General features: G+C 47.1%; 1 protein-coding gene across 1 annotated transcript in view; it reads right to left on the reverse strand.

The window, feature by feature from the left end:
- Positions 1-12306, reverse strand: part of LOC108573951 (homeobox protein homothorax) — a 506295-nt gene that overhangs the window by 345487 nt on the left and 148502 nt on the right. The window lies entirely within an intron of this gene.

The raw sequence follows: 12306 nt of genomic DNA on the forward strand, positions 1-12306 counted from the left end.
CATTTTCAGACGCACAGTGGTTCTTCTTTTAGTATCAATTTTCCTCTTTTGCACGCTCTTTCTGGGCTTTCGTCAAATTATTTGTAAATGCGTACTGAACTATGCGTGTATTTTTGTAATTAGTGAATTAGTTCGAAATCTAATTTTCTAAATTATACGTGCGTTAAAATAAATATTACCATAGAACTATGTGTCCATCTAAAATTTTCTAAACCACACTTCTTAAATACTCTAACAATACATCATTTACTATCTCAACCCTTTCACGGTTTAATACGACTTACGTGCCAAGCGAAGCGTGGCGTTCAATTTATTCCGCTCGATGTTCAGATTAGACGTAGCGCAAGCGGTAATTACAACATTGTTTCTGCTACAAATACGACTAAATCAAGTCGCAAAGGAAGAGCGATAAACAATGTTTCGTTACTTTACCAAAGATCCATAGATCTCGAACAGTTCGCAACTTCCCCACCTTTCGATCTAGAAAGCTCATCAAACCTGCGTTGCAACAGCGCAACCATAACAATTTCTGCGTTGCGTTTCGATCGAGCAATTAATTAGCAGACATTCCCCTCCAACATTTTCACTGTTTCCATAGGCGAAGGGAGCTGTTGGAAGGAGGTTGGGAAACGTGGACCGTTTCATCGAGAGCTAGTCGATACCGCTGACGGTCAATTTTCCAATTTCGACTCTAATTAGCGTGGAGCGAGCGTAAGGCGGCCGATTCGAGAGACCGCCGCCGCCGCGGCGATCGCAATCACGCTCGAGCGTTCGCAATCGATTCCCTAATTACCATATAAAACTCGCGTGTACGCGAGACAGCGTTCGAGTTTCCTCCGCGTCGGGTTCCGAGGGAAAAAATATTGCATAACCCGAGCCGCGAGCGCTGGCTATGCTAATTATATTAATAGCAACCGCATCTGCGTCACTGTGGCGCTCCGCTCATTAGCATACGATAAAACGGACAAAACACATCTTCAACGACGATCGAGTGCGTAGAACGCGATCCCGACGCGTGCAAATGGAACAGACGAAACAGCGTTACACCTCGTTGTGATAAATCTTCGCGATATTTTTCGCGGGGTCTTCGAAGCTTCTCACTTAAGGGACGAAGAAATTTCACTCGTGAATTATCGTCGAATCTCGAAGATTAGAATTTTCTATTTTCAGGCAGTCGTCGAGATTAAAAATAGGAAAATGGAAGGTTCCTCTTGAACATTTACTCTCACCGCTCCTTTATCTGCCACATTACGAGAAACCGCTGTGACAAGTCGAGGAATCACAAATGTATGTATATCTGTCATCTTGATAAAGCAACAAGATTCTGTTTACACTTGGATCATTTTGCTAAAAGTAGCTACCGAATGGTACCGATCCGAACAAATCCTCAATTTCTGTGTTACAAACTCATCTGAGTGCTCCCAAAATTAATCCAGCACACCTGCGGTAAATGAGATTTTCTTGAAATTTAATCGTCGGAATTGGTAGTTTTCCCTTCTTCATTCACAAAGGGAAGACCGATTCACCCGTATGTTCCCATTTTCTCGGTTCTCGTGAGCTCGACGCTTCGGGGAACTGAGCTCGAAGGGCTGGGCAGACTTTCACGGTAATTCGTGACCGATCTGCTAACCGGCTGACAGGAAGAAAGAATCTCGGTGCTTCCGAGAAGACAATCAAAGGGAGCTAGGCCGCGACGGCGGCGGCGGCTGCCGTTTGGGCATTGACGACTTAAAAAAATCCAAACTGCTACGTCAATACGCACGCACGCGAGGCGAGGCGAGGCGGAGCGAAGTTAGGTTATCTTACGTGCTTGGAACAGCTGTCGGTCAGAGGTGCTCAACCGCGACGGAATAAATTACGGAGACAGATCGTCGAGTTTGCCGGCTTTCCACAGCCGCGAGGATCGCGTGATCCTGCACGATCCACGTCGCCAAGGGTAATCCGGCATCATTAGAAAACGCTTTGTCGCGGTGAAAAATGGCCCCGGGCCTTGATCCATCGCTTCGACCGAGCATGATCCTGTTCGGTAATGGACCGTTTTGGAGGAACAATGGAATTTCGCACCTTCGAGAAATTTCATATTTCAGAGTAGGTTTTTATTTCGATATTACTTTGTGCAGCTTCGAAATTGGGAGATTTCTCGTAACGAAGTGTGTTTGTTCGTTGAGGAATTTTGAGAAGAAGAACTTGGTGATCATTCCTTTCCTTTCAACATTCGCTTCAACGAAGAATGACCTTTTCGCAATATTGGAGAATCGAGAATGGACCATTTTAGGAGACATTCTACAATACTAATTTTACAGTGATATCACTTTGTACAGTTTGCAAATTCTGAGATTTCCCACAACGGAGTAAATTTGCTCGCACAAATCTTAACTCCCGTTAAATCTTAGACGCGAAATCCTCCTTCGATCTGAAGTATCGCAGAGACGAATCGAACAGCGATTTCATGGAAGCTCGTACAAAGACCTCAGTGAAACTTTCTCACGATCGTTCTTGTACTCCTGTGGGACGCGGAAAAAAGCTTGCAAACCGGGCTGAAAAGTAGCGTAACACGAGTGCCTGTCCGCGTGGTGGTAAGAAACCGGGAAAAAATGGAGATTCGAGTTGAAACTTCAGCGACATAAGCGTATCGCGCGAAGAAAAACCGGGTTCATTATTTGTAGCGTTTTGCTCCGTGTATTATACTTTCTAACGACGCGGAGCAGTCGCGGCCGCGGACATACAGTGGGGATCGGTGATCAAAGGGGGCCGACTATGGTGTCGCGGGACGTACAGGTGCAAGTGTCGTCGGGGATGTTCACGAATGAATCGATAACACATGCGACGATCCGCGCTCTTTTTCCCGGGGGGCTGTCACATTGTGTGTTAATCAACGCTACACGCGCCAAGGGACACTCGGGGCTTCCTTTCTCGGAACCAAGGATCCGCAACAAAGCGGGCAAAAATCGCCAGGACGAAATTGGACGGCGTTCCGCGAACAAGCACGCGACCTTGCTCGACATTTTAGCCCGCCACTCTCTTCCTTCTTGTCCCTCTTGCCCGCTGTCTTTTAATGGCATTCTACGTAGAAACCATGCACTCGCGTGCTGATATAATTTTGCCGAAATAAAAATAAACGGAGGAGATAACGCTCTATTTCTTCGTTCTTCGGATTCCGCGATTACGTCGATAGAATTTTTATCAAGCTACGATTCACCCACCGGTTTCGACGCACTCGGAGCGAAGTAGGGAAAAATGTGGAGAATCCGAGGAGAAGGAACGGTGAATTTCTACAAAGTATTAATTCGTCGACTAACTTAATGCAATTTCAATTCTCGACGAACTGCAGTGCCCGTAAAGGGTAAATTGTGATTCTTGAGTCAGCAGAAACAGCAAAACGTTAGAATCTCGCGTGATGAGTAAGCCAGCCGCGCAACCAACAGGAGGAATTTTCTGCATGCAATCAACCGTTCCGAAGCTATAACCTCTTCCATCAACAATTTTCCCCTCGGACGAACATATACGAAATAGAATTTTCATTTCTCACTTCCTTCTAGCGAACTCTTCTGATAAATCCATACTACACACACACACACACATGTTGTAGCAGGTACCATTAGCGACAGTTTTTCTCCTCTTCATATTCGATACTCTCTGAATGCCGTACGGTGTGTACACACGCCTCGTGCAGATAACTGCGGCAATAATTAACAAAACTAAATACAGGCGTGCTGCATTATTTATCGGTCGCGTTTCGCGAGCAGCAAATTTCCGAATATTTACCTTCACGCGGCCCGTTTCATCGGCATCCTAATAAACGTCCGTATATTCCGGCTGATTTAAAAATAGTCGTAAATACAGTTCTCTCGTTCCGTTCCCATCTTCCTCTCTCACTCTCTCTCTCTCGCTGTTCCTCTCGAACAGACCGGCCACAGCCAGCCGGCGAGGCAGCGAGAGAAAAATCAATTAAGCCGCTTATGTGAAATATCGGTGCAATTACGCGCGATTGCCAAATCTAGCCGGGGCTATCGATGGCCGTATTATCGAGCGGCCGGGCTCTCTCCCGACCATCGCTGGTTTCACCTGCGATCCTCTCGCGGCCCCCGTCACTTTTTCATCCGTCGTTGCGTTTTTATTAGCCGATCCGCGGGGCTCGCTGCTATCGCGCCGTCGCCGGCCGCGCGTCCATCCGGGCAAATCCGGATCCGTGAAACGCGCGAGATTTATCGCGACCTCGTGATTCGAGCGATGACTTTCGTTCCATCGTTACAGATATTTTCTATCGGAGGAGGCAAGATACGGCAATCTTGAATTTCGCGCCTCTTATCTTCTGCCGGGGAATTTATCATTGGATCATCATTGAGAGCTCGGAGGAGATAAAGAAAGGCGAAGTCTGTCCTCAGATGTAAATTTGAATTTCGCGCCTTTTACGGATTTATCTCGAATTCCGAATTTATCGCGGAACGACCATTGGGGCACTCGAAGGAACTAAGTGTAACCAAGAGACAGAAGGAGAAATGAAATTCGTCGCAAGAAGTAAATTTGAATTTCGCGCCTCTTACGAATACACCTGAAATTTCGAATTTATCGTGGAACGACCGTTGACAGATACTAAGGAACTGAGTTTAATCGAGAACCGAAATTGGTCCCGAGAAGTAAATTCAAATTTCGCGCCTTTTCTGCATCTCGTGAATTATCAATGCAGCGGGTGAATTGCCCCGCAAAACTCCAAAGGAGCCGATTCGAACGAAAGACAGAAGAAGACGGCAGAGAGGAAAGGAGGGTAATCGAATTTCCAAACGGCAAAAGCAACGACCGGCTCGTTCAGCTCGGGGATAGGAATCCCGGAGTCCACTTACCGAAGAATCCGCGGCCGGCGATTCGCGCGCGCGATAAGCGGATTTTTGCCGCTTCGCGGGCCGACGTTTTACCGAGAACCGACCGAGGAAGCGCGATAAGCGAGAATTATTCAAATCAATGAACCCTGACAGCGACGGGCGCAACGAACGAACGAACGTTAGAGGGACGGCGAGGCAGCGGGAGCGGGAAAAGTCCGCGATTAAGAGGCATAGTAAACAGTAATATTAATGAGAGTTCCACTGTCATCTCCGGCTATCGGTTCGGTCCCGCGAGCAATCGATAGCCCGTCACGCAGACGCGCGACTTTATTATTCATTAACGTGTCAATTAACTTGAATGTCGTCCGGCGATCGGTGACGCGACAATGCCTGCACCGATCTCACGTTTCTTCACGCCTCGCCTCGTAAACTTCGCATCGAGAGAAGTAGGAGGAGCATTTATCTTTCGGCCAGTTTTTCGGTATTGAGTGAACCGCGAACCAGGAAAACGCTCGAAACTAAGTCGGTACGATAAGGACATTGTACGTACGTCATACAAGCTTCATTGTCTTCCACGAGGGAATTCCAGATACAGCTATAAACTTTCGAACGAGATATTCTTAGCTAAAGATTGCTCCCAGTCCAAAGTTAGCTCTTTCTAAGCGAGCAGTTTAAGTGGACGCGCGAAAAAGGGAGCCGCTACTCGGGGACCGTGTTCGACGAGGCTTTACGCGGGACAACGAGAGAGGAGGGCCCCCGGGTGCGGGGCGAGCAAGAGAAAGGTGGTACAAGGCGCAGAAGTTCACGACATGAAGGCCTCATTATGCCGCGAAAGAGGGAAACGCGAAAGGGAGAAAGAGGGTTCTGGCGAACCGTTTGGTGAAAAGAGGGGGCGAGAGCGAGCGGGAGGGAGAGGCAGAGACGGGGGCGGAAGGGGCGGCGAGAGGAAGGAAGAAAGAGAGATAGAGAAGGAAGGAAAGAAAGAGGGAAAAAAAGAAGGCACCACGGGCCGATAACCGGCCGATACCGCGCGCCGCTCGCTGAAAACACAGAAAACAGAGAATCAGCCTCATTACTTCTATCTTCCTCCTTCTCCTCTGCCTCCCTCTCCCACGTGCGCCGATTTCCAGGAATTCTCCGTGATCTTTGGTCCCCGTACACGCTTTAACACGCTCCCACCCCCGCCCTCCCTAGACCCCTCCGTAGCGTTGTATCTCTCGCCGTAGTCTTCCTCGATCCTCGTCTCTTCATTTATTTCTTTCCTCCCGGCTCGTTCTCTTCAACCGTTCGACCAGATAGTTGTCAGAAACCGGAGGATATCTGGTCCCCAGGCTTTTTCCCTCTTTCGAACGTGAACGCGGAGAGAGGAGGAAGACCAAATGGAAGGGAGAGAACCGGAGAGTCGACGAACCGTCGATTAAGGATCTCCCGAGAAGCACGAAAAGTCCGGCAACTTGAGGAAGGTTGTTACGAGAAAGGGAGATAGAGAGTGGACGACGGCCCTTCGTTGACAGGACTCGTTCCTGCCGAATCGAGAGGGTCGATCTAACTCTGTAAAGTCCGAGGATAGCAGGAAAAAACGATCGCCGCGGAGGCGGAGAGGAGAAACCTCTGAGTTGGGCCCCGATGCTGCCCCCCCGCGCAACACGCAGATAGAGGGATCGATAGAGCCTCCACGGAGATCGTTTCGACGTCTGTTCCCGCTGCCTTGGATCGTAGATCGATGGCTCGTTAAGCTAACGAACCACCTTCTTCATTCGTAGATTTTCTGTCGGGGAAATTGTCTAGGCAATTCGTAGCTTTCGAGCGTTTAGAGAACTCACGGCAGAATATCTCCGGAATCTCTACGGAATTTCTCAAGTACAAAGTTACATAATCGCAAAAATAGAAATATCCCGAAATAATAGTAGAAATTTTTTAAAAAAATCTCTCTGAACAGGGAAAACACGCGAGAGAGAGAGAGATATTGTACAAAGTGAAATATTTGCAAAAACATCGACTTAGCAAGGAAAACGATTTGCCTTGAAAAGGAAGTGGGTTAGCAGAGAACGAAGAAAGCTCTTTCTCAATTACGAGTAAACTGTCTACATGTGAAGAAAAGTATTTAGAAGACACGGATTATCCCCGTTAAAGTTTCCCGCCACGGCACAAATAGTTTCTACCATTGTAAGTTTTATCGCGCGCATTCACGGTTTCTCACGGCGAGCAACAAAGCAGCAAGAATCGAAGCGGCCGTTCCTCGCCACGGAGGAACGCTTTGTTCATCGAGGACGTATCGCGATCGACCAGCTAGACGAGATAGAATCTCCTCTAGCCTCGACGGGAGAACGAACGTGTTTATCCGCGAGCGATTGCGACACGATATGTTAATGCCCGGGCTGCGCTCTTCCCACGTGACGCTGACATGCGTTTCCAGCGTGTCCTGGAAAAAATATTCCGCCCCGGCTTCTATCGATACCGGAGAGAGACCTAACCGAGATAATCTCCGTCAAACAGTCCTCCGTTCCTAATTAAAACCTCGACAGCTTCGTTACTAAAAAAGCAAGTGGAAAAAAGAAGAAGAAACCAATTTCACACATCTCTCTCTCTCTCTCTCTCCTCTCTATCGCCAGTGTTCTCTCCAACGCGTATCTTATCGTACACTTTCCAAGAAACATCGACGATCGATCGATGGAAACACCGAAACCGGCAAAATTGAACCGTGAGTTCGAAAGAAAAAAGGACTGATTAAGATAAGGAGAGAAAAGAAGATGAAAAAAGAAGGTTGAAATTAGACCGGTGGACGCTCTGTTTAATCGGTAACAAGCACCACCATTTCCAAACAGGTCGTATATCTCCTCCTAGACGAATAGTCGTGGATAAACGAGGCGTACCAAGGGACAGATCTGTGAGAGGAGTCTCCGGGTGGACGAGAGAAATTAGGTCCAGTCAGAGGTTCCACGGTCGCGGACAAGGCCAACGGAACACAGAGGCAGGCCGTCGAAGATGATATCTGACGGCAAACAAGCCGGCACGTTAACGAGCTCGTGGACCAGAGGGAAACGACGAAAAGGGCCGATAGACGAGGCCGAAACGACGAAGGAAAGCCCCGAAGGGCGCCGGCAAATGCCTTGTCCTACCGGTGACAACTTCGATCAGAGAGCCACGATGTTATCTCTGTGTATGTTAGGTAACCGGGAGACTGAATCGTTGTCCCAAACGCCCAACTATTGCCCCTAAACGATCCTCCGACAAACGTGCAGGCGAACCTTACGGTACAAGTACACACGTACTCTTGCACCATTGGCGAAGAAGAAGAAAAAAAAAGAAGAACGGAAATTCGTGACTATGTGCCGGAGGTGTACTTTCTAAAGGGTGTATTCGAAAGCTGTGTGCAATGGCTGCTGCGTGCACGGGCGATTTAAGGCGGCGCGCTTTTCCAGAAACGCGATTCTTCGGCTCGTTTCAGGCATAAACAATATTGTAATTGAGGATTAACGAGAGAATAGCATGCGGACCGCTACCTCGTTTACCGCGGGGAATCGATTCGCTGAACAGCGTTTAGCAGCGGTTCTCAACGAGCTTGGAGACATTCTCTCCCGTGGAACAACCAAGAATTTATTCTCGGAACAGCGGTATTTTTGTGTTACACGTACATATATAATCATCTCCGTGCCAGAGGTTAGCCAGAGATTATTTTCAAACCGTCGCCATCTCTCGTAAATATCGATCGGAAAATCTGAGTAAAACCGGGCTATAAATAAACAGTGCTTACGTTTAATCAGCATCGTCGGTTTCACTTACATACGTACAGAGAAAATTCAAATGCCAACCCTGGATTTCCCTGCTCCGGGTAAAATTGCCTATCGGCGAGGCGACTTCCGGTCGCCAGCACGCGATCCACGCGGAGGATCGAGGTGAAAGCCGTGGATTGCACACGGTTTCCAAGTAAACAGACAGATTTTCTATCGTGTGCGTGTGTGTGCTCGAAAATTCCTGTCTTCCTCTCTCGAGGTCGGTGTTTCCATCTTCTTTCTCGAGAATTCTTCGCGCGACAGATCTTTCTGGTCGGATCGATGTCGAGAATCGAGGAAAGATCGTAACGAACGTTGCGTTCACCGACGATTTCATTGTTGCTCGGAGCCGGTAACGGGATAACGATCGCGATATTTCCCCGGCGGAGTGACTCGCGCTTAGATACGCTCGCGGATAAGCTACGTTTCCGTGCTGATCGCGGTGAAACGCGACGACGTTTGATTCGAGGGTGTTGCGTTACCGTTTAGCGTCGCTTAATTAATACAGAGCGCGCGAGCGCGAGCCGCGAGGCGTACGTGCCTGATCGAAATCTCGTCACGAACCACCCGTCGTTTCTCATGCGATGAATTTTAAAGGCCGATGACAAATACGCGACCGGCAATCGCGGCTGCTTAGCGAGAAGAATCCGTGACATCATTCGCGGACGCAGAAATAATCCGTGATCACCTTGTTCCCTCCGATTCGATGGAAATACCGATACGGTTCGACTTCGCGTTCGGTGAAAATGATGAAGAAGATTGGAGTCGAGTGTGTTGGTATTAGAATCTTTCCTAATTTTTTCTATTCTCTATTTTTAATTGCAATTTTTATATTTGGTCCGTTATTGTGGAACAGTGTCACGAAGATCTAAGTAAATTTTAAATTGGGAAATTGTTTAATTTTATTCGAGAAGATTGAGGAATTTATCAGTGAAATAAATACAAAGGGCATAGGATGAAAAATGAGAAACGTGTTCATCTCCAAAAATATCGAAACACCTTGAAAAATGGAAAAATTTGGGAAATTCGAAGAATCTCAGATCTGAAGAATTCCCTACGCTATTAACCCTTTCATTCCATTCATACCACCTCTACGAAAAATTCATTAAACCATAATTGATCTCCGAGACACGAAACACTCTGCGCGTCAGCATCCACAAACTCCACTCACAATTAGAAAAAGAAAAAAAATATTCCGAATACCAAAGAGTTCTCAGCAGTGTGATTACACAAACTCTGGAGCATCTTATCAATGAACCGTCATAACGGATCTTAATCGAGGACGATGAGAAGACGAGTATAGCTTGAAGAACTCGCGACACCGTTTTTTCCCCGCCTGTTCCTACGATCAGGGCAGCGCCACGCTTCTGATTGTTATTGATCAACCGTTTCGACTGCGGCGTGTATACACTCGCACGCGCACGCATCAAAGCGGGAGGAGGTGGAGGACGAGTGCACCACGTAAACGTGTGTAATATACAAACGCAGGCAGAGGCGAACTGGCACGCCACGCGGCTCTATAACGCTGCCGCGACACAGCGAATATAGAGACGGCGGACCTTAATGAATCTTTATGGGATGGTGTCGTGAACTTGTGTACCCTCCGGTGACTGACTGAACCCGACCGCGCCGCTAACCATTGGCGCGCCTCTCCGCCGCGAAACGCTTCTATTCTCGTTTCCTCTACGCTCCGCTTTTTTCATGTTCTACCACGCTGCAAATCGAGACAGATTTGCACTTGGAACTTTTGCTCGCCGCGTGATAAATTTCACTCTAACCGGGATATCTCTCGTGAACTTGATGCTAATTTCTTTTGGGAAATACCGAGTGTATGAATATTCGAACGTCTGTCGACGATTGATCGAACTTCTCGAGGTACGATTATTGTGGAATAAATTAAGAGTCTTCTTTCAGTTTCTAAATTTAACCCTTTCACTGCTGTTGGCGTTTGGAAAATTTTGGAGAATACTCAGCGCTTATTCTGCTCACAGTGTGAATCTTTAATTGTTGTTCTCTGCACACTTCCACCCTTAATCCAATCGAATAAATTTTAAAACGTCGCGACCGAAATCTGCCGTAGCAAAAGGGTTAACGAATGCGCCCCAAAAGAGGCGAGATAATTCCTCACTCTCTGTACGATCAAGCTAAGTTAACATCCAACGTTTCAAACTCCAAAATGGGACACTTTAGTAGGACAACACATTTGAAAAATTTCATCTTCCGCGACTGGTGTTAGGAAAAAAACTAAGGGAGAAGACTACGCCAATGCGACGGGCTGCTCATTAGCCCCGACGTTGTCGCGGGTTTGATAGTGTTGACGTGTGCGCGTCGGTGTTGGTAAAATTTGAAGGGCGTGCAGAAGGTCCGTGGGGTCCCGACGAGTCGCGTCTTGATTGTCATCAAGCCGTTGCTCGTCTCGTGATATTGTCATTAGCGCGGCAAGCTCGAGGAACTCTGCTCCGTCGTTCTTTCCACACGCGAACAGAGAGACCCACTTTGCTTTTCGTCGGATCGATCGGGACTAGCCGATCGATACCCATTCGAACGCTTCTCACGATCCAACGACCGCACGGATCACCGATGCCCCGTCGATAAACATTCGATAAACGTCCCACTATCGATGGGAAATCTATCGATGAACAACGATTAGGGGAATTAGTTTGTCATCTTTTATTTACGCTTGTCCCAGTTCCTTTCTCTGGATAGCAGATAGACATGCATTAAAGATGGAGAAGTGATTACGGCAGATGAATTCATTTCGAGGTTGAATCGGGAAGATGAATGAAAGCTTGAAAACCTCGTTTTAGATAGCGATCGAATATGTGGACTTTTTCACCTGCGATGTAAATTAGCTGCTTCTTCCGAAAGCTGTTCGATATTTCTACTGAGGATCTTTAATTTGCGAATAAAGATCGACTCAATCGACCGCAGAGAAAAAGAACGTTTATCGATAGAAATGTAATACAAAACAACGGAGGCGAAAACCCGAGTGAAAAACAGGTACTCAGTTCGGGGTTGTCGCACGACTGTTTAAAATGCGGAGAAGCATTTGTTATATACTTGAACCACGGTCAGCGGACCCATGGCTTTTATGGCCCGGCCTGGGTCTACGTTAAGCAGAGAAAAATTCCAAATATAATCTATCTAGCGACCGATAGAAGTTTCACGTTTAAAAGTGACTAATCGTGGATTGCGCGGGATTAACTTGCACGATTATCGGGACGTAGAAAAGTGACGATTCGATGAAGGATAAAATTGCCGGTGTACTTTCTATCGAATTTCCATTTGAAACTTCGTAGTCTATGCACCGATAGCTTTCGAGCAATCGAGAATCACTTAATTCGCCTTTCAGTTGCTGTACAGTTATCTCTAACAATCGCTGTCTTTATACCGAAGTTGCACCGACTTCAAAAACTACAATTATATACGCAAAAAGTTTTAATACGGAGGAAGGTAGATAATGCAGAAATGTGCTGGTAGCTAAGCTCTATAGTCTGTTTAGAATCAATGCCCAGTCAAGGTCGCTTCCCCCACCATCGATGGGAGACCCTCTCTGACTTACATTCGCAATAACTCGCAAACCGCAATGAAAGTGAAGAAAATAAAATGCAGACAAGATCTCCACGTCCTTAATCCCACTTTTAACCCTTTAAATTAACCAACTGAACTCAATAAAATTGCAAAGGGGATAGATACTGTCATATCGAAAGCTT

Source organism: Habropoda laboriosa, unplaced genomic scaffold (genome assembly GCF_001263275.1).
Source record: "Habropoda laboriosa isolate 0110345459 unplaced genomic scaffold, ASM126327v1 scaffold156, whole genome shotgun sequence".
In the NCBI taxonomy this organism is placed as follows: Eukaryota; Metazoa; Arthropoda; class Insecta; order Hymenoptera; family Apidae; genus Habropoda; species Habropoda laboriosa.